Here is a 22,873-nt window from a genome sequence, read left to right as displayed (position 1 = left end):
AAGATAGAAGTGGTGGAAGAGTCTCTTGCCCCAAGAACACAGAAGAGTTTGCACAGGCCTCATCTCTTCTCATCTCCCTGGCCCTTCCCCCTTCCTTTGCAGGACTCCCCAGCGCGGAGCAAAGGGCAGCACCTGGACACACACACACACCGGTTTTCCTTTACTGCGGGTGACACTTTGCCCATTTCATCTCTGCCGCTTGGGTCCATGGGGACAGCAGCTGAGGTGGCTCTGTCTCTGCAGGCCAGCAACACCCACTTTGCCCGCCCTTTACGGCCCTGTCACAGAGCAAGGGCTGAGTGGAAAGGGGCCTGCAAATAGGTAGAGCTGGAAAGGGGCACAGAGAGCTCACAGCCCCACTCAGGCTACCAGCAGAAGTTATGCTGCCCGTAGGGCCTGCTCCAGGCACCAGCCCAGCAAGCAGCTGCTTGGGGCAGCCAAAGGAGAGGGGCGGCAAGTCTGGGTCTTCGGCGGCGGGTCCCTCACTCCCTCTCAGAGCGAAGGATCAGGAGCCAAATTGCTGCCAAAGACTGAAGTGGCGGCGATAGAGCTGCAGATCGTGATCACGGCTTTTTTCTTTTTTTTTTCTTTTTGCTGCTTGGGGCAGCAAAACCCCTGGAGCCGGTCCTGGCTGCCCGTGCCTGTCACTCTACACATTAAGGCTGGATTTGCTCTATACTTGGATTGGTGACTTTCCAAGCCATACTTTAAATGCTTCCTGTTGACAATTCAGTAGATGTCACCCTGAGTTACTACAGAATCAGTGGCCCTGCATGAGGTTAGAAGGCCCTGTGCTGTCTTTTACATGAGATGTAACACAGAGGTCCTCATTATTTGTGGATATTACAATTCTTGGCCAAATTGAAAGATAGATTATTACACTCTGCCACCTAAATGCCCCTTTCTTTTTTCTGTGCTAAGTTGTGTGGGTTGCTTAAGATGTTAGACAGCTGCCATTTCACTGGTAGGTCAAATAATTGCTATACAAAATATATGGATTGTGACATGCTTTAGAACAAGAGGTGCAGAGGAGCAACTACAAATTGAACTCCAGAGTTAGCTCCCACCAGTACAGACTATTGCACATTACTGGCGATTGCTAGAGGCAGGAGACTTGATCTGATATGCCAATAGATAAGTGCAGCATAAAAAATGCTATTTATTCCTAAATGCATCATGGTATTGTAATACATCTCTGGCTGCACTCTCAACAATAGGGCTAGATCTCAGGTCTCTATTGTTAGATATGCTTTGCAATGAGTCATTCCAGTAGCAAACAAGTTAGTTATCACAATGTGTACAAATGGGATGAGAGAGACTCTAGCTTTATTATTTTTAATAAAGATTAAGTATTTTGTGAATGACTTCCACTTGGGTGCTCTGTGATTCATGTTTTATTTAAAAGGAAAAGAGGGGCTATATTGGCCCTTTTCCATCATGAGCCAGGTAGTCAAAGGAGAAGCAGTCCTGCATATGAATGCAAGCAGCTACAATTCAGCCAGCAGAGAGCAGTAGTGCTTTTGTCCTCTAGCCAGTATAAAATTACAAGCCATAGACTAGTGGTCCCCAACCTTTTTCAGACGCCGAGTCATAGAGGACCATGGTGGCGGATGAGCATCCGCCGAAATGCCGCTGACAAGCAGCGTCATCCAGAGGCGTCGCCACCGAAATTTCGGCGGATGCTTGTCTGCCAGCCAGTACGCGGGCGCACTTAGACGTCCCGGCGGGCACCATGGCGCCCGTGGGCACCGTGTTGGGGACCCCTGCCATAGACAGTATCGAGGCTGTCACACATTGGGACTTCAATGATGAATGTTTGGTTAGTTTTTTTTTTAAAGGCCCTCTTGCACTTGAGAATCTGTACTCGACTTTTAGTGGCACACTAGAATTATGAAAGATCAGTTGAAGATGAAAGGTTACACTGTGAACTGGATTAAGGAAACTATAAAAGATCACAGAATAAAAGTAATTTATTTAATGTGATGAGAAGTAAAACCATATTAGGATTTTTGTAAGTATGTCAATTACCTACTGTGCATTTTTTATGTTGAATACAGGCTTTATCCTTCCCAGATTTTCAATAACAGCTTTATAGCACTTTTCATCTGAGGATCTGAAAGTGCTTCACAATTTATAAATTCATTAGGCAGATAAACAGATAAAGTTAATGACTTGCCAAAGATCACACAACATGTCAGTAGCAGATCCAGGGATAGAAACCAGGGGGGAAATCCTGATCCCATTGAAATCAATGGCAAAACTCCCATTTAATTCAGTGGGTCCAGGATTTCACCCCATGAGCCTGATGACCAATTGCCTGCTCTTGCCCCCAGACCAACATTATTAATTTGCATGCATGCATGAGGTGCACATTTAATTGTTGGAAACTCAAGCCATTCCTAATTTCAGAGCTACCTGATACGAGAGGAAAAAATAATTTAGTGTAAAAAAAAAACCTCAACAAATTCTAACATGCACATAACTAATTTGTTATGTACAAACACAGCTAATCAATAATACAGCCATGAACAACAGTCCAACTATGGCAACAATATCCATCAAACCAAATGACTAACGTACAGATTTATCATTTTCTCGGTGGAGGAGAAATAATGTGCTTCCATGAGAGTACTGGAGAATGTCTCCCACTTTAAAATATCTTGTCTGTAACTTGATGTTTAGTTTTGACAGATGCCTGGATTTCACCTTGGTATTTATTTAGAACCAGGAAACCATTATCCTGTGAAAACATTTTATCCCGTTAACATTATCTTTTAATTATTATTTGTTTTCATGTTGACTTTTTATGCACATGCCTCGAAACATTAGTTCATTCATATCTCCCTTTTATTTCTTATTAATGACTTTAATATTTAGTGCTAATTAGGATTTGTTTTATTGGCTACATATGTAATTAATATTTAACTGTTCTATTTTCATATAAATTAGGTTTCAAAATTAAATTAAGAACAAATTTACACTCAGTATTTCTTTATTTATTGAATTCTGTATATTTTTTCCCTATATACTGTTTGCTGTTAATCATGCTCATCTGAACTACATCTTTACACAGACACTTTCCACGCATCTCAAAGCTGAAAGTTTTACTTAGTTCCCAACTTTTTCCAAAAAGTTACCTGGTGAAGGAATATCTCCCACAAATTCTGCTTAGCTATGAAATTCATTGGTTTTAATTTTTCCTTCTGCTCTGCTCCATTCCACAGTGGTCTGCATAGCTTTTTTTTTTTTTTAATCCCTAGAATTATCCACTAGCAGATTTGATAGCATAGAGAGGTCCTGGCAACAGTTCCCTCTTCTTTTGGTCTATCACTTGTGGCTATAACAGTGGCATTTCTAACACTACATATGGATCCAGGGGAGGTGGGGCGGCAGCTCTTTTGAACCAGTCTATGAACAGAATCCTCCATGAAGATGCAATTTCATACCTGCTCATACTTGCTGGAAGTTGGTTCTTTTTAGCTTTAGTGAGGGTATGAGAGGTGGTCAATAAATACATTAACCTTGAAAAAGACAGACGTTTAACAAACTCCTCGGTTAGGAAGTTTTGCAATGAAGTTAACAATTCTCTACATTTCAATATGTATTTATACTTCAGGAATTTTGTAATAATGTATTATTTGTATTGCAGTAATGCCTAGGAGTCCCAGTCGTGGATCAGGCCCCATTGTGCTAGGCACTATACAACCACACACTGTACAAAATATGGTCCCTGCTCTAAAGAGCTTACAATCTAAAGCCTCAAACACTTATGCACATGTTAACTTTACTACCATGAGTAGCCTCATTGAAGTCAATGGGACTACTCATGGTAGTATAACAACATAACTATGTGTTTGCAAGATTGGGGCCTAAATTGTAATGAGTTCTTTTCATGTATGAAGGGAATAACTTACTGTTTAAGTAGCCCAAAAATATATCCATAGGAAATGGACTGTGCAAGGATCACAGACAATGGACTTTTGGATTTCCTCCATGCTTCAATATTCCTCTCTAAATAGAATTTTCAAGACAAGAGAATAGGGAAACTACAAAGGAAGGCAAGTATAATCTCCAGTTTACACATAAGGAAAGTGAGCTACAAATAAATTAAGCTAGTACGAAATTCAGAGGCAGAGCTGGGAACATAATCTATGTCTCCTGTCTCCTAGGAGAACTGTATATACTTAGAAATAGAAACATCATGAATAACATGATTATTTAATTATTTATTAATTACTGTCTGTAAAGCACTTTGGGATCCTTCAGGAAGGAGGGTGCCAGATACATGCTAAAAACAAGCAAATAGATGGATTGCAACCCAACTTGCACAGTATTCTGATGTAATTTGTCAAACTGATGTCTCTACTATCCATTCAGTTCTGCTTCTCTTGAGACACAGTGCAAGTTGAATAGTTTTGGATCATACTAGTAAAACATGGTAAAGGACTTCATTAATTACAATGTACTTGAAGGCACAGGCATATATCATGGTTGTCATCAATAACCATCAGCCTGTCTATTCTCAAGGTTTGGTCAGTTAAACATGCTTTCAAGTCAGTCATCGAGGAAATCACTCATTTCATACTGTAAATCACAAAAGACACATTAGAAGGAATAGAGAGGAATTATTTTGCTCACTTATGACCCCAACATTGCCAGTGTAGGCATACTCCTGTGTTTGAATGGAACCTCATCAAAGTCATTTCAGATTATATGTCTTGACTTCATCTATTGACTTCAAGGAGGCTTTGTATAAGCACAGGGGTCTATTTGCATAGATTCACTTGCATGATCTGAAATACCATTGTGATGGGATGCCTGCCCCACACTGGGCTCTAAGGGGTTAATATAGCCCTTGGGAGACTGCGCAGGAGGTGGCCAATCAGAGAGAGGCTGCGAGGAGCAGCCAATCTGGGCTGGCCCATATAAGAAGGGCTTCGGGCACAGCAGTTTCAGTTAATCCATGGAGCTTGAGGAGGGAGGTGGATTAGCTGCCTTGCAGGCTTATGGCAGCAAGCACCCTAAACAGAGCAGTGCTGCAGGCAGAGACCCTAGGAACTAAAGGCAGCTCCTGGTGAGTTGCAGGGATTTGTGGACTGTGGCTCTGAGGCAAGGGCAAAGAGAATTCTGGGGCTGTGGGAAAGTGGCCTAGGGAAATCTACTGAGGAGTCGGAGAGGGTGCTGCAAGCGGTGGCCATCTACAGGGTCCCTGAGCCAGGATCCAGAATAGTGGATAAGTCTGGGTACTGCCACTCACCGCTGAGCAAGTGGCTGGACTAAGGGACTGTGACATTCCCTGGAAGGGGGGAGCACAGAGTGCAGTACAGGCAGAGGGCTGTATCATGAAAAGGACACTGCGGTCCTGGGAGTGATGTGGGTCCCTGGAGCAGAAGTGACTGTTGCAAGATACCACCAGAAGAGGGCACACTGGCTAGCAAAGCTGATTCCTGGGACATCCAGTGGAAGGTGCTGCAGTGGTGAGTCCCACCCTACCATAACCATCAAAAAACAATCTTCTTGTTCCTGCAGATAGAGAAAATGACTAAAATTATGCATTGTAAGAGATAGCATGAGTTATGACCTCCCAAAATTATAAGGATGGCTCTGCCAATAACAAATCCATTCACTCTATCCATCCAACCTCCATATTATAATAGGATATAATATCAGTACTACTTTGATTTAATAACAATAGTGTTGGAAGACCAAATCTTTCTTGGGAGACAATATGCTTTTGAAAGCATAATGAGTTCTATGAGACATCATCAGCCTCTCAAACTCTCATAGTTTTACAGTGTGGACCTCTGGGTTTTCAGTTAGATGCATTAAGAGGGGTTTCAACTTCATTTGAAATATCCAGGTGACTGCGTCTGAGACAGTGGTTTGATCTGTTATGACAAATTCCATAGCCCTTTGACATTTGGAACGATGTATCTCATAAACACTAATCCCTGCTAAAAACTATTCTTCTGTGTCACCTTCCCAACAGCCCACAAATTTTGTATTTTGGAGCAACTGGGTAATCTCACAGCAGTGCCAAATTAAGAATTGTTGCAATTGTGTAATTGTTTTCACCCATTATCTCTTTTCCAGCTGGAATTTGTCTAAATTGTGTTACTTTGAATGTCTCCGAAATGTATACACAACACGAAAAACTTCCTGCATCTGCCCTGATTTCTTTAATTTGTTTTTCTCACCTTTGCTTTCCAAGTTTATTCCCTTCCTCCCCATTCATATCATGGCCTCCTATCAGCCCAACCTTCAGTTGAGTGATAGTATGAAAATATGAATCTATTCTTGGTGGTTAGGCCTTCTAGAATTAGAGTAAATGGTTTACCTGTCAGCCTCCAAGTAACATGCCTGCATTAGGAATCCACTGTCAGAAATGACCCTTGGATTAATCAACACTTATTGGATACGGCACTTTATATTCATCCATCAAAACTCCATAGCAGAGCTGGGAGGTACTCTAGGTAAGCACTGAAACACTCATTTTACATGAAAGAACTAAGTCAGAGAGCAGTCAAGTGTGTTATCGAAGTCACACAGCAAGCAAGTCTGTGGCAGATCCAGGAACAGAACCTAGGAGTCACGGTTTCCAATTTCATTCTCTGAACACTAGATAACACTGTCACAGTTCAGAGTAACTGCACCTGTACATCCCCTCCATCATCCAGCAAGGGCATCTACTGTGAGGCTTCTACCTCCCCAGCTGTAACCTCTCTTAGGCAGAGACACTCATCTCTCTTCCTCCTGACCGGGGTAATTCCAGGCTGCACAATTCCCTGCCAACACTGAATTCCCCAGCAAGATAGACTGCCTTCTCCTCAGTGGCTATAAACAGTATAATTACCCACAGAGTTAAGTTATAACACAGCCCTTTCTGGGCAAGCATATTTATTCTAAAGGTAAATACGTTAGAGAAGACATATAAACAATAAAAGAACCTATAAGCATGCTAATTAGCTTACTAGAGAGATCACAGTAACTCTAACAAGAGCTCTGGCCTGTGAATAGTCCTTCAAACCACATGTAGGTGTTTTTCTTGGTTACAAGTTCACAACACCTTTTGCTCAGAACAAGAAGTTTAGTTCCTCTTTTATACAGCCTAGGTCTTTGATCTGGGAATAGGTAATTCATAGACCAGTGGTTCTCAAACTCTTGGTTGGGACCCCACAGTAGGTTGAGACCCCATTTTAATGGGGTCACCAGTCCTGGCATTAGACTTGCTGGGGCCCAGGACTGAAGCCTGAGCCCGAGCCTGATGGCTTCAGCCCTGTGTGGCAGGGCTCAGGTTACAGGTCCCCCACTCAGGGCAGTGGGGCTTGGGCTTCGCCCCTCCCCCACCCCCGCCAGGGTGGTGGGGCTTGGCAGGCTCAGGCTTCGGCCCCCTCCACCCAGGGTAGTGGGACACAGGCGGGCTCAGGCTTCAGTCCCTCCTCCTGCCATTGTTTAGTAATTTTTATGGTCAGAAGGGGGTCACAGAGCAATGAAGTTTGAAAACCCCCATCATACACAGTGGGTTTCTCCTCAGACGTGGCTTCAAAAGGTTGGGTCCAGAAGTGGAAATTTGTATTCCCTAGGAAATCCATTCAACCAAAAGTTCATTCTTGTCTGGCCCATTGTTTAAAAGAGTCCTAACATAACATTTAAAAAGTGTTATTAAAAAGTTCATAGCATTTCCTATGGTTTATACTAGCCATGTCTTCCCCTTAAAGAAGTTACATACGATTCCACAATAAAACATAAACATTTCCCTTTTGAATACATGAAATCCTATGATTCTTAAACATAATCCAATAAGGTTTGTCCAGGATACTGCAGGAAATTGTCATATCTGTCACAAACGCTACCAGATTGCAGTACAAAAACTGGAAATGGAGTGATTTCAATAGACTTTATCATGCCCCTGAAACAGGTGCTGAGCTCCTTTATATAGGAAGGGGGCCTAGTTAGCTGCAAAGCCTCATTCCCTTTCCTATGGGCACAGAGGAAGGTGCTTTTCAGGTCTTTGTGTGGAATACTTGGGAATGGCCCTTTTTAAATTATGAGGTGTAAGAAATGTTCACAGGCTCAGGAGTTGTGTGTCCTTGAGCTCTATCAAAGGGAATTTATTGTAAAATTATCATAAATCTAGATTCTGGTATCAGATTGTTCATAGGGAGAACTATGTATAAAACAGATGAAACATCTGTATAGCATATTTACTATAAGTAATATAAGGGATAAAATAGCTTTTAAGGTAATATGAAGAAAGCAATGGGTTTTTAGATTATAATAGGATATTTTTTCTGTAAAGCTTTTTCATAACACATCATTACATGAATTTCCAAAGAAGCTTTAATTAAGCTTTTAGTGAGCAACATCTTGGAAAACCATGCTACTTTAATCTCTTTGATCCTGAAAGCTTTTATCTATTATGTGGTGACATGATTGAGATCAGAAACCTATTTCTATGGTGTATAGAAAATGTAAAATTATTGATTTCTATAATCCAGCCGGGCAGAAAAAGATCTGTTTTATATAGCTCAGAAGCTGCTGTAGATTTCATACCTTAGTATTGCACACAGCTACTGGAAATGCATCGTTTGGATGCTTCTCAAAGACATCATTACTCTTCTCATAGTCTCATCTTTACTTACAAGTAGCCTAAATCTGCCTCCCTTGTTGACATTCATCTAGCCTGAAATTCTCTATTTTTAAAACAATACAGCTTGATAGCACTACCTACCATTTTATGGCTTCAGGTTAGACCTCATTCTTCTTTTGAAAACTGCACTATTTCAACAAAATTTAGAATATACAAATCTCAGCTATGGTTTATCTAAAATAGAACTATAGCCCGTTAAGATTCCCTAAGATTAAGTCTCTGCTAAAGCCCCTGAGGAGACCATCTGATGAAGACAGAGTCATAAGATTTGATTTACTGCTCTACACTGTAAATCTCTGTTGAAAGCGAGACAGCTAAAATTGCTTCTAGTGGAATGAAATTCTTTCCAAATGAGCACAAGTTTTCAAATCAAGTGTTAATTTGGAAGTCACTTTACAAGCATGACTAGCTAGTTAATGGGGTGGTGGTATGCAAAGGAGGGAAATGGAATGAGTTTAATAAGACAAAATACATACACACACATGTGTAACCTCTGATTTATCTGTCTTCATATAGATATACATGGTCAAGCCTATTTAGAAATTTATATATGTTTCTAAGGGAAAGTCAGTATCAGTCACAGTGCGATACTGCAGTCTCTAAAGCATTTTGGTATTCATCAGAATGAAAGACATATACAGTGTACTTTTTTTACTTTTCAGACATAGAAGATGCAAAAAATAATACACAGTCCGATAAACTAAGTTAAACTGAAATTTGCTCCACTCTTACCTCATAGTGCCTTTGCTAATGGTGAGCTATGTAATTCCTTTATTATGCATACAGAATAGGAAAAAGCTGGTGAATTAAATAAAATACAACTTTTGTCTCCTATGTAAAATAGCTTCCTATTACTTCCAATGCTATACATTAAAACTTAGGTGATTGATATACAGCAGGCATTGAAAATGTGGTAAAATTTTGGTAAAATATTCAAAAAGGACTACTGTTTCTTAATCTAAAAGATAAGGATTAAATTCTATATTCCAGAATTCCCTTTTTCCATATAGCTTCAGATGCATTTCATATTCAGAAGGAAGTAACATACATCATACCCTTGATCAAATCTTTGAAAAAATAAAGGGAAATGAACTTTTACAGTGCACTTCCAGCACCACCAAGAAGTGGTTTAGTAGAACCCCAATTGTATCATACTGTGGGGAAAGAGAGATTCATTCAAATGCTTAGCCCAAACATCTTCTGAGAAAAGATTAACATGAACCACTGGAAAGATGTCTAGGTACACATTACACATTTCTATGCAGTACAACATTTTCTAGAAGGGATACTACATCCCTTAAAAGATTTCTGTCAAAGGTCTGAGGACACTCAGGCTTATGTTGGGGAGGATATAGCTCATATATTTCAAACCAATGTGAGAGTCCTATCTGAAATGTAGAAGTAACATATTAAGGCTACATGGTTGTAAAGTATAAGGCAGAATTATACATAGCAATTACTTTACTGATTTAAGAGATGAAAACCCAATTCAAAAAGAACACTGAGGTGCATGAATTTTCTACTACCAGCATCTCAGGTAACATTTGCAGTGGAAATAAGAAAAATAAGTGGTTCAGAAAAGAATATGAAGTGCTGATGAAAACGAACACAACCACACGAAGTACACACATGAAATATTTTCAAATCCATTAACCATTTATTGAAAATTGTTATTAACTTATTTTTAGATTTATAAAAATGCACCCTTCAGAATATCTCAGGGAGATGTACAGCTATTTATGCAGAAACAATATCAACATTTAGTTGAGCAGTCAACGTAAATAAATAAACTAGCCCATGATTTTACAGCAATATATCACATTCCATTTGGCAAAAGCCTGTGTAAACAGATGGGGTTCACACCATGTGCTAAAAGTCACTACTCTTCATAGAATCATAGACTTTAAAGTCAGAAATGACCATTTTGATAATCTAGTCTGATCTCCTCCACAATGCAGGCCACAGAATCTCACCCACCCACTCCTGTATCAAACCTGTGTTTGAGCCAGGGGCGGCTCTAGACATTTCGCTGCCCCAAGCAGGGCGGCATGCCGCGGGGGGCGCTCTGCTGGTCGCTGGTCCCGCGGCTCCGGTGGACCTTCCACAGGCGTGCCTGCGGAGGGTCTGCTGGTCCCGCGGCTCCACTGAAGCCGCGCGGGACCAGCGGAACCTCCGCAGGGACGCCTGCGGAAGGTCCACCAGAGCCGCCTGCCACCATCCCGGCGACCGGCAGAGCGCCCCCCACGGCATGCCGCCCCAAGCACGCGCTTGGTATGCTGAGGTCTGGAGCCGCCCCTGGTTTGAGCCATTGAAGTCCTCAAATCATGGTTTAAAGACTTCAAGGTGCAGAGAATCTTCCAGCAAGTGACCTGTGCCCCACACTGCAGAGGAAGGCGAAACCCCCCCAGGGCTTCTGCCAATCTGCCCAGGAGGAAAATTTCTTCCCGGTCCCAAATATGGCGATCAGCTAAACCCTGAGCATGTGGGCAAAACTCACCAGCCAGACACCCAGGAAAGAATTCTCTGTAGTAACTCAGATTCCACCCTATCTAGTGTCCCATCACAAGCCATTGGGCATATTTACCACTAGTAGTCAAAGACGAATTAATTGCCAAAATTAGGCTATCCCATTATAGCATCCCCTCCATAAACTTATCAAGCTTAGTCTTGAAGCCAGATATGTCTTTTGCTCCCACTACTCCCCTTGGAAAGCTGTTCCAGAACTTAACTCCTCTGATGGTTAGAAACCTTCATCTAATTTCAAGTCTAAACTTCCTGATAGCCAGTTTATATCCATTTGTTCTTGTATCCACATTGGTACCGAGCTTAAATAATGCCTCTCCCTCCCTGGTATTTATTCCTCTGATATATTTATAAAGAACAATCATATCTCCCCTCAGCCTTCTTTTGGTTAGGCTAAACAAGCCAAGCTCTTTGAGTCTACTTTCATATGACAGGTTTTCCATTCCTCGGATCATCCTAGTAGCCCTTCTCTGAACCTGTTCCAGTTTGAATTCATCCTTCTTAAACATGGGAAACCAGAACTGCACACAGTATTCCAGATGAGGTCTCACCACTGCCTTGTATAATGGTACTAATACTTCCTTATCTCTGCTGGAAATACCTCGCCTGATGCATCCCAAGACCGCATTAGCTTTTTTCACGGCCATATCACATTGGCGGCTGATAGTCATCCTGTGATCAACCAATACTCCAAGGTCGTCCTCCTCCTCTGTTACTTCCAACTGATGCCTCCCCAGTTTATAATAGTTCTTGTTGTTAATCCCTAAATGCATGACCTTGCACTTTTCACTATTAAATTTCACCTTATTACTATTACTCCAGTTTACAAGGTCATCCAGATCTTCCTGTATGATATCCTGGTCCTTCTCTGTATTGGCAATACCTCCCAGCTTTGTGTCATCTGCGAACTTTATTAGCACATTCCCATTTTTTGGGCCAAGGTCAGTAATGAAAAGATTAAATAAGATTGGTCCCAAAACTGATCCCTGAGGAACTCCACTAGTAACCTCCCTCCAGCCTGACAATTCACCTTGAGTGTTTCAGATCAGTAAAGGAAATTAATTCCAGAGTCAAAAGCATTCCAGTTGAATTTCCCTATCAGCAGCCCACAGACATTTTAATCTAGGCATTGTTAGCTTGAACATATCAGCTGATCTCAGCTGTTGTGGCACAGCTTGGAGAGAGATCAGCGCTCAGGTAACTAGAACTTACTTCATATGAGGCATTATAGATTAATATCAACACTTTGAATTGAACCTCAAAACAACTAGGTAGCCAGTGTAGTCAGTGGCTCCCTGCAACCAGCTCTGCTAAGTAAATGCACCAATCATAGCTTCAGAGGTTAGCCCATTAAACTATAGAGGTGGCAAAAGTTTGAGTCAACTATGCTAACATGGATGCAGCTGTTACACCAAACTTTCAAGGATGTGCAATGTCTTGTATAGTTACTTTCATGGGCCTGCTTTCGTATGAGAATACTACAGAGTTTCAGTTCTTATTAAAGAACCTGAGGACCATGCCCATTGTGGTGAAAAAAGTGGAACTGTTTAAGAATATTTCAGAATTACATTCTTGAATAGTACTCGGCAGCCTTTTTATAAGTGGACTTTGATACTACTGACCATGCGGTTTTGGCATTCTGCTTGCAGTCTTTGGCTGGAGTAGACAGGATCATTCTTGAGTGATGGCTACAAGTTACATGAGATACACCCAAGAGGCTGTTAGGGAAGCTAGGGATCAGAGAGGCATACAGAAGCCATGGTAATAGGGAGAGGCACTGGTGTAGTAGCTACTACATCCCTCTATACAGCTTTAGCTTCAGAATCAAACCACACTACAGAGCAAACTGTTCATACCACACTCCAGGATCTGGGCTATGATCTCTGTGCCTCTGTTCCTCATCAGTAAAAATGAAACCTCATAGGGGCGCTGTGAGGATAAATGTGTTAATGTTTGTAAAGGACTCAAATACTACAGTGATGAGAGTCTCATGAAGACTTAGATTTGGTGCACTCTCATGCAATCCAAAGTCAAAATATTTGCTCTTTGGAAATATTTTGATGAGATAGGGAGGCTTTTGTAGTCCATCCCGGGGAATGGAAATTCACTCGAGACAGGGAAATTCCCCCTCTCCACACTATGGTCAATCTGAACGCTATTAAATAAATAAATAAAAACCCACATGTTTTCCAAATATCCCAGCAAAATCTTTCTTATTGCTCAGAGGAAGGAACTGCTGATTTCATCTTCATTTTTATTCCATAGGAAATTATTTTAACAAAGACATGTGCTGATCACAGAACAAGAAAGTAATACACACTCTGCATTTCTGAGGTTAATAGGCTGCGCATCATCTGAAGTACGTCAATGACCAGCAATTAGCACCCACACATTTAGTTACCGTGATTACACCAATTCTTGTATTAACACTGGTTTAATTGCAGCTTACATCATCTTGATTGGCGGCCTGTGGTGTTTTAAGGTATCAGCAGGGGATGGATGACTTAGCTCTGTCACCTACAGGAAAGCTGAAAAATACCAGTTGGTAATACAGTTCAGCTCGCTGCCTGCTGACCCTTTGTGTTCCATAGGCTTCCATTCCTCTTCCCCACCTGCCTTCTTCTCTCTGATCCACAGGGCAGTGATGACAGTATCTATTGCTGTCTCAGAGTTGGCCATTAATTTGTTCTTACCCTATAAAGGATTAACTTCATTGTGACTAAGGGCTGCCAAATCAGACTGCAATATACACTTTATTCTCCTGCTGTGCTACTGTCACAGTGGTTCTTAGACAGAGTAGAATCAATTCATCCTTTGGGTGTGCTAGCTGGTGTCACAGAAACACAGGATGCTGCTAGGAAGTCCAGTGGGTGGGAAAGTTGCAGTGACACCACGTATCTACAACCCCAACCTTGCTAGGCGAACTGTGTCAGGTCAGGACCATACAAAATGTGGTGTACCCAGACATATGCTGATGCAGAGCATTTTCCAGGCAGTTTCCACCAATGGGCTCCTATAGGTGCTCAACAGCAAGCTGTCTATGCAGATACTGCCTACTCTCTCCCTAGCCTAATTCTCTTCCGTGCACCTTCTTCCATTAATGCAGCTTGTGCTGTCTGTGACAGTAGAGATAGATCAAGCCCAGTTGCTGGGGGGCCGATGAGATTGACTCAGTCTGCACAAGGCCACTAGACTTGTTCCAAATCAATCAGACTTAGTGCCACTCCCTCCTGCGTCCCATGCTCAGGTTCACCCCATGGGTTAGTCTCCCACTTATTCTATCCACACTGAATGCCAGACACAAAGGTTTTGGGAAGTATATTGGTTTGTTTGTTCCTTTTAGCAATCCTAAATAACCAACCATGTCTCTGGGCTGCTGTGTGGAAGGCATAAAACACAACCTAACATGGGCCTATTTGTCCAGAGGTAAATTCCCTTCTCAACCCCTAAAAAAGGCACTCTGGCTAAGCCCATAGCATATCCGGAGATCTACCCACTATTCACAGTAAGAGTAAGATGGGTGGGTGCAACTCTGTGGGAGCCAAACAGCCTCCTGGTCTCAGACAGGGCCCTTTATCTTCAGAGGGGACTGATGCAGGCACCAATCAGCTCCCAAGACACAGACCCCCACCTCATACTGGCCAATCACACACTTACTCAGGGAGACACAGCCCTAAATAATGCCCCTACTTCCATGCATGTTCTCCTCCTGCCTATAAGGATGAAAGGAAAGGGGGACAGTGGGTGACCTCCCTACTGGCTGGCATAAAGGATACAATATAGAAGCCTCCAATCCTCAACTGCTCATCAGGACCCCAGGGACTGTCTATCCCCTACCAATCTGACCAACTCAGCCGCTCCACTGTGATGGGGGAAGGATGGGGCAACTTATTGATTTTGACACTTTTTGCAGACTTTGCTTGAAGACCTTGGAAGACCTGTACCATAACTAAGGTCATGAGTAAATCACAATTTCACCGACTGAAATAAGAAATAAGCCCAACACTGATTTTTCTGACAGCAGAGAGGCAGAAGCACAAATGCCCCTTCTGTCCTCTCACACACAGTGTTGAAAAAATGGATTTATTGAGCTAATTTGACTGCTTGCAATGAGCAAGGGGTGGCATCTCACCACATGGCACTAACCATCTGGCCCAGGCCACCACTACTGCTTCCTGTCTGGCCGGCCAGCCACGAGAGGGGCAGCGTTGACAATGCATGGCGATTAGGAAATGTACCCCAGCCCACCCCACGACAGACCCTTGCAGGTCCAGGGGAGACATCTCAGGAACTGAGCCTCGGATCCACTGCTTGGAGCATGAGCAGGTCTGCAAGGGGGCCCTGCCCAGCAGAGGGTCAGGAGGGTGAAGGGGGCTTTGCCCAGTAGGGGGCTGGATCTTAGTCTCACCCTTATCCCCCTGCCAGGGCAGGGCCCCCTCACACACCTGCTTGTGTTCCAAACAGTAGATAGCAGTCTCAGCTCCTGGGGTGTCTTGCCTGGGCCTGCCTGGAGAAGCTGGGGGTGGGCCAGCCAGGGGCTCCTAATTGCTGTATATTGTCAGTGCCACCCCACTCTCCATGCTGGCTGGCCAGTCAGGAAGCAGCAGTGGTGGCCTGACCCTACGTGGTGAGACACTCCCACCTGCTCCTGCCTGCAGTCACCTCCTACTCCCCAAGATGGGACTGGCTCACCACCTATCCACCTCGCGCTCATATATGCAACCGGCTCACGAAAACCCAATGAGCAGCCGCAACCTCAGCAGGGAGGTGGAAGCTGGAGGAAAAATCACAGCAGTTCAGGGTGTGGATTTGGGGGCTGTTCATACCCTATGAAGTTCCAACACCTACCCTTGACGCTTCCATGATTTTCCTTAAAAAACAAACAAACATGAGTTCCACAGGGCCTTACCAATAACACCACACAATTGTGTAACCTGAGCTGCAGCTCTCCTGCCTCCCAAGTGAGGCAGCAGAGAACACTGAGCCTAGATTTTCAGTTGTAAAAACAACCACCACCCTCGCCCCAGCTTTTTATATTTAAATATCTGAGGCTGGTTTTGTACATTTTTTGTACATTGTAGATTGGGGCCAGTGTGTGAGAAATAGCAATTTAGGAGTTTTCTGCTTTACAATTCACCTTCCATATTTTAAAAAATGTTGAAGTGATTTTCTGAGAAAATGCCTGAACAAGCTCACAGTAAATGCTGAGACAAGAACAGATCGTGCTCTCACTATCTTATGCTGTATGTATTTTAGGTAGGGCTGGTAGTACCATCTATTATTAAGATTGCCCGACACTTCCGATTGTAAGACTCTGTTTTCAGTTGTTTATAACTTTTCCAAATTAACCATTTGGGATTAAATTTTCCATGGCAGATGTTTGCCTCAGGCTAAAGAATTTTCTAAATCTATATCTCTGTATAGTTAATGCCAGCCAAAACAAGTCAGCTGCTTCTAGGAATGACACTAATGAAAAATGTCATTTTGCCCATGTTACAAAATTCTGGCCATCTTTCCTTTGAAAAGCTCTAGTGCCCCCCATGCTTTGAAGCACTGACTTGAAATGTGGCAGGGGGTAGCCTTCGTGTCAGGGATGGGCCTTTTGCCCTCCCTGTGAAAATCCACTAAAATTTAACCAAGTTATAAACCTTTGAAAAATTGCAGCTCAAAAATGCTGAGCAGAGAGTTACTAGAACTTTACAGTTTAATTCCCCAGAGGCACAGGTAATCTTAATTCTGACGCGTGTGGGTTTTTTATTAAGAGGTTGAGTTTTGGTGGCTGTCATGGGGTAAGATGCTATTTATTTATTATGTAGACACCAGTTCAAAACAAGAGCAATTTCCATTCAATAGCTTAACCCCCTTACAAAACATAAAAAAAACCAAATTCCCCTCCCCACCAAACAAACCTGACCCACACCAAAACCTACCTTCCAGAGTAGCCCAGGCAAACAGATGCACCTTGCAATATATTTTGTTCATGTCAGAGGCGACTAAGGTTTTGGATAAGCATCCACTTTCATTTTTTAATAAATCTAAATAATTAAATAAATATAACCTGAATGACAGTGGAGCAAGACTGTGTCATAGATTATTTTTATCTCATTGTAAAGAATCATTCATTTATTACAAGCCCAACATCCTCCTGAGGACATCACAATTCCGTATGCTGTATTTTGTATTTAAATTTCTGATTTAGCTGACAAATGTAAATCACAAGTAACTACAAACAAACTCCCTAGTGATTACAAAACTGCGGCGTCTGAAGAGAACAGGTTATTCTAGCTGCTTCAGCTTTAAGTAATGTTTAATGTTTTCCCAGATCTGTCTTTTCCGGATGGTACAATATGTTTTGGATTTGTTTTGTGCTAATTCTTTCCCTTATCTCAGGACGCTCATGCTGAGCTGGTGTTGGGTGGAGGGAGGTGGTTCCTTCAGTACAAATATAAGACTTTAGAGATACCTCCCATTGTTGAGTATCCAGTTCAGCAGATCCAGAGACTGCTCCTTATACACATACAGCCAAATTTCAGAGGTTTGCAATGCAGATTGGCCTGCTGAACTGTGAGAGGTCTGCAGCTGGATTTTGTATTAGACTTACAGACTTTACTGATAAATCAGTCTCTTTATGTTAAAGTAAAGCTATTACAGGTGGGAATTAAACTCTTAGTCCTGGTCTACACTATGAGTTTAGGTCAAATTTAGCAGTGTTAGATCAATTTAACCCTGCACCCGTCCACACGACGAAGCCATTTTTGTCGACTTAAAGGGCTCTTAAAATCTATTTCTGTACTCCTCCCCGACAGGATTAGCACTGTAATCGACCCTGCTGGGTCGAATTTGGGGTAGTGTGGATGCAATTTGATGGTATTGGCCTCTGGGAGCTATCCCAGAGTGCTCCACTGTGACCACTCTGGACAGCACTCTCAATGCAGATGCACTGGCCAGGTAGACAGGAAAAGCCCTGCAAACTTTTGAATTTAATTTCCTGTTCGGCCAGCGTTGTGAGCTGATCAACACAGGTGACCATGGAGTCCCAGAATTGCAAAAGAGCTCCAGCACGGACTGAATGGGAGGTACTGCATCTGATTGCTGTATGGGGAGATGAATCCGTGCTATCAGAACTCCATTCCAAAAGAAGAAATGCCGGAGTATTTGAAAAAATCTCCAAGGGCATGAAGAACAGAGGTTATAACAGAGACCCGCAGCAGTGCCGTGTGAAGCCTCCCAAAGAACCAGAGAGGCAAACGGCCGCTCCGGGTCAGAGCCCCAGACATGCTGCTTCTATGATGAGCTGCATGCCATTCTAGGGGGTGCCCCTACAACTACCCCACCCCTGTGCTTCCCTTCTCCCCCACCACTCTCGGGCTACATTGGGAGTTATCCCCCCATTTGTGTGACAAATTAATAAAGAATGCATGAATTTGAAACAACAATGACTTTATTGCCTCTGCAAGCAGAGATCAAAGGGGGCGGGAGGGAGGTTGGCTTACAGGGAAGTAGAGTGAACCCAGGGGGCGGGTTTTCATCAAGGAGAAACAAACAGAACTTTCACACCGTAGCCTGGCCAGTCATGAAACTGGTTTTCAAAGCTTCTCTGATGCACAGCGCACTCTGCTGTGCTCTTCTAACCACCCTGGTGTCTGGCTGCGCATAATCAGCAGCTAGGCGATTTACCTCAACCTCCCACCCTGCCATAAACATCTTCCCCCTTACTTTCACAGATATTGTGGAGCACACAGCAAGCAGTAATAACGATGGGAATATTGGTTTCGCTGAGGTCTAACCGAATCAGTAAACTGCTCCAGCAAGCTTTTAAACATCCAAAGGCACATTCTACCACCATTCTGCACTTGCTCAGCCTATAGTTGAACTGCTCCTTACTACTGCGAGCCATGGAAGCAAGGGGTAGGCTGGGGTAGGTGCTACTGCACGGTGCTACTGATTGGGAGAGCAACCTGAGGCAGAAGCCTCCAGCTGGCATGATATTCCAGGCAGGACTGAATCTCCATTAGACGAAACTTGAAGAAGAGAATGACCTGGAGTCATTCCCATTTTTGTCCAGGCGCCCCCGACCGACCTCACCGAGGCCAGCCAGGAGAACCCATGTCTGCCTGGGCACCCCCGACCAACCTAACCGAGGTTGGCCAGGAGCACCCATGGGACGATTACGACAGTTAGCAGTTGTATTGCACTGTCTGCCATCCGCAAGGCAAGGGGATGCTGCTGTGTAGCACTGCAGTACCGCATCTGCCAGCAGCGCCCAGGAAACATACGGTGACAGTGAGCTGAGCGGGCTCCATGCTTGCCATGGTATGTTGTCTGCACGGGTAACCCAGGAAAAAAGGTGAGAAACGATTTTTTGCCGTTGCTTTCATGGAGGGAGGGAGTGGGGCCTGACGACACGTACCCAGAACCACCCATGACAATGTTTTTGCCCCATCAGGCATTGGGAGCTCAACCCAGAATTCCAATGGGCGGTGGAGACGGTGGGAACTGTGGGAAAGCTACCACAGTGCAATGCTCCAAAAGTCAACGCTAGCCTTGGTACTGTGGATGCACACCTGCATACTGTGGCCCCAAGCCGCTCCTGGAAGTGGCTGGCTGCTGGCATGTCTCTGCGGCCCCTGGCAGGGTGGGAGAGGCGGCTCTGCATGCTGCACCTGCTCCCAGCACTGTCCCTGCAGCTCTCATTGGCCAGGAGCTAGCCAATGGTAGTTACAGGGGCAGCGTTTGTGGGCGCAGGCGGCGCACAGAGACCCACTGCCCCCTCCCGCCAGAGGCCACAGAGACATGCTAGCAGCCAGCTGCTGCTGGGAGTGCCATAGGACTATGGCAGGCAGCCTGGTCCCTGCTGCGCTGCCGGCCGGGAGCCACCTGTGGTGAGCAGCTCCTGGCCGGAGCCTGCACTTTGCACCCCCTCCTCCAACCCAACCCTCTGCCCCAGGTCAGAATCCCCCTCCTGCACCAACCCCCTGCCCCAGGTCAGAATCCCCCTCCTGCACCCAAATTCCCTCCCAGACCCCACATCCCCTCCTGCACCAAACACCCTCCCAGGAAAAAGACTTGTATACAGGGGCCCCACAAAATCTAATAGCACCAGGCCTCCAGGAGAGCTAATCTTTAGCTACCTAAATCCCTTTGTAAATCTGTCAGTGCAGCTCCAGTGCATGTTAATAAAGTCCTGAGGACATCTCTAGCTTGTGTCTCAGCTGCACTGGCTCCTATAGGCTGGAGAACCCCAAAGCACAGGAATGCACCAACCATGTCCCTCCTTACCTTGGGCTGCCCCTAGAATCCCTCCTGTGCCAGTGGCTCTTGCAAGGGGTGGTCACAAGCTGGCTGTCCTGGCTCTGTGTTCACTGGGGAGGCTCCCTGAATTGGGAGTATTTCCCTGATGCGGCTTGGCAGCCACTTTTCCTTGGCATAACCAGTGCAAAGTGGCCACAGCACAGGGGTGAATCCTCCCTTCAGACTTTCAACTATTTTGAAGTGTCCTCTTGAATAGTGTAACCTAGAGGGTTAACCCACAATGTAAAAAGAAAAGAACTTTAACCCTCCCTTAAAGGAGAGTTGCAAAGGATTTTTTTTTTAATTGGGCTTATGATCCTGTTTCTGATGCATAATGAAGGCATGAGCTTATTTCTGCTTGTGTTTTGTTTTATTTTTGTCAGGAAAAATATTATATAAAAATTAAAGTTGTTATTTTTTAAATTAAAAAAAGGGAAACATTTAAAAAAAATAAAGCTGTATGTTTGTTTCAGATACCATCTTGGAAAAGGTGATTTGTTTGGCTAAAAGATGTCTTGCTTGGCTCTTGCAGCATTGTTTTTTTTCATTAGCCTATGCAACCCTGGTTCTGCAATGAGCTATGTGCAGGTGTCTGCCAGGCAGACCTCAGCGTCGGATTGAAGCTTGTATTTGCATATTCCTTCTAATACTAAGCCATATCTCTGGCTCCCAAGGGTGCCTCATTTTACAAATCTTAGCTCTGGTTCTAGTAAAGGATATAATCTGGAATGCAGCAATTCACTGAGCTACTCACATTGTATAAAGTTAGTCATGTGCATAAATCTTTGCAGGATCAGTGCCTTGAATTTTATTTATACAATTTTCTAAAAATTTGGAAAATTATTGGGAAAATGTTAATAAAGGGTTTTTTTGCAGTATTGATGTAGCCATGTTGGTCCTAGGATATGAGAGAGACAAGGTGGGTAAGGTAATACCTTTTATTGGACCAACTTCTGTTGGTGAAAGAGACAGCTTTCAAGCTCCACAGAGTTGAAGAGCTCTGTGATGCTCAAAAGCTTCTCTTTCACCAACAGAAGTTAAAAGATTCACACAATTTACCTCTCTAGTAAATTTTGTTAGTTTAAAGACCATTTTTTAAGTTGTAGGGAAATCTTATCCGCTACTGAGTTGTTTTATTTAAAATGTATCCTTTACTAGAAAGAGATCTAGAATTGTGGAATGGGAGACTGAGATATAGCATAGTATTCAAATTATGATGAAAATTTTACCAGTTTAAAAATACAGGCCTGGAACCTGCACTGAGCTCTGCATCCCAGCTAATCCCTGAAGTTGCACATAGCCCAGTGCAAGATTGGGGTCACACAAGTTAATGGGGGGGGGGAATCTATAAGGAGCCAAACAAGGCATCTTTTTAACACAAGCCACTCAATTCAATGAGACTGCTCATAATGTATAAAGTTAAGCATGTGTAGGATCTGTGCTGGAAAAAAACCACAAAGTCAAAAAGAATATGTTCAGAAATGGATCAAATAAAGCAAATTTCAAACTGTGCAGATGACAATATGGATATTTTAGTCTTTGTTTTTTAAATGGTGGAATTTTAAAGTTAAAACACTGATGAATATTCAATTATTTATAAAGAAAAATCTCATTTGTGTTCCACTTTTAGCCAAGTACTTTTTCAATTTGAAAGGGTCGTTTGATTGTAATTAAGCCAAATGTTACTGAATAATTCACTCCTTTTTTTTTCTTCCTTCAGCCTGTTACATCAATTAATTTGGGCCCAGAGGCTCAAACATTCATATAAATAACAAATCTTTATTTAAATAATAGTTAACAATCAAAGGCTGGGAGCTGTTAGAGCAGTGAATTATGAACAAAGAGACTATATTTGTCAAATAAAAACTAATAACTGAAAAATAAATTTCTCGTCAACCTAAATATTTCCACAAAACCAGGCCTACATACAACATAATTTCCACTGGGATTTTGTGTAAGATTTCATTTTATGGTTACACAGATAAGATTGTCATTCTTGTAATTAATTTACAACGTTAATGCACGTAGGAGAAAGTAATTCACAAAGAGATTCCACGTGCTGGACAGTAGCTTTGAAATCTTCTTTTCTTTCTCAATGAATTGTCAGATACTCACTTATATAAGGCAACTTTGCACTTCTAGGGCTCCTTTAATCTGAAGGACTCAAAGAGCTTTCCAGACATTGGGTGGAACATTAAATCTGTAAGCTATGCTAATATTGGGCCAATTCATGAGGTTAGTCCCACCAAAGTGAAAATCATTGCAACTTGCATGAGAAAGTCAATGACAGAATTTGGTCTATTGTTATTAGAGGTAGGCCAACATTAGATACTTAAGTGCAAATCCCTTTGAAAAAACATTGTTTAGGGGTATGAAAACAAAAGGCTCCATCTTAGATTCAGCCATTAC

General features: G+C 43.0%; 1 protein-coding gene across 7 annotated transcripts in view; it reads right to left on the bottom strand.

Annotated features, from left to right (window-relative positions):
- HDAC11 (histone deacetylase 11) overlaps positions 1 to 22,873 on the bottom strand; it is a 130,201-nt gene that overhangs the window by 104,550 nt on the left and 2,778 nt on the right. The window lies entirely within an intron of this gene.

Source organism: Mauremys reevesii, linkage group 7 (genome assembly GCF_016161935.1).
Source record: "Mauremys reevesii isolate NIE-2019 linkage group 7, ASM1616193v1, whole genome shotgun sequence".
In the NCBI taxonomy this organism is placed as follows: domain Eukaryota; kingdom Metazoa; phylum Chordata; order Testudines; family Geoemydidae; genus Mauremys; species Mauremys reevesii.
This window is presented reverse-complemented; position numbering and strand designations above follow the sequence as displayed.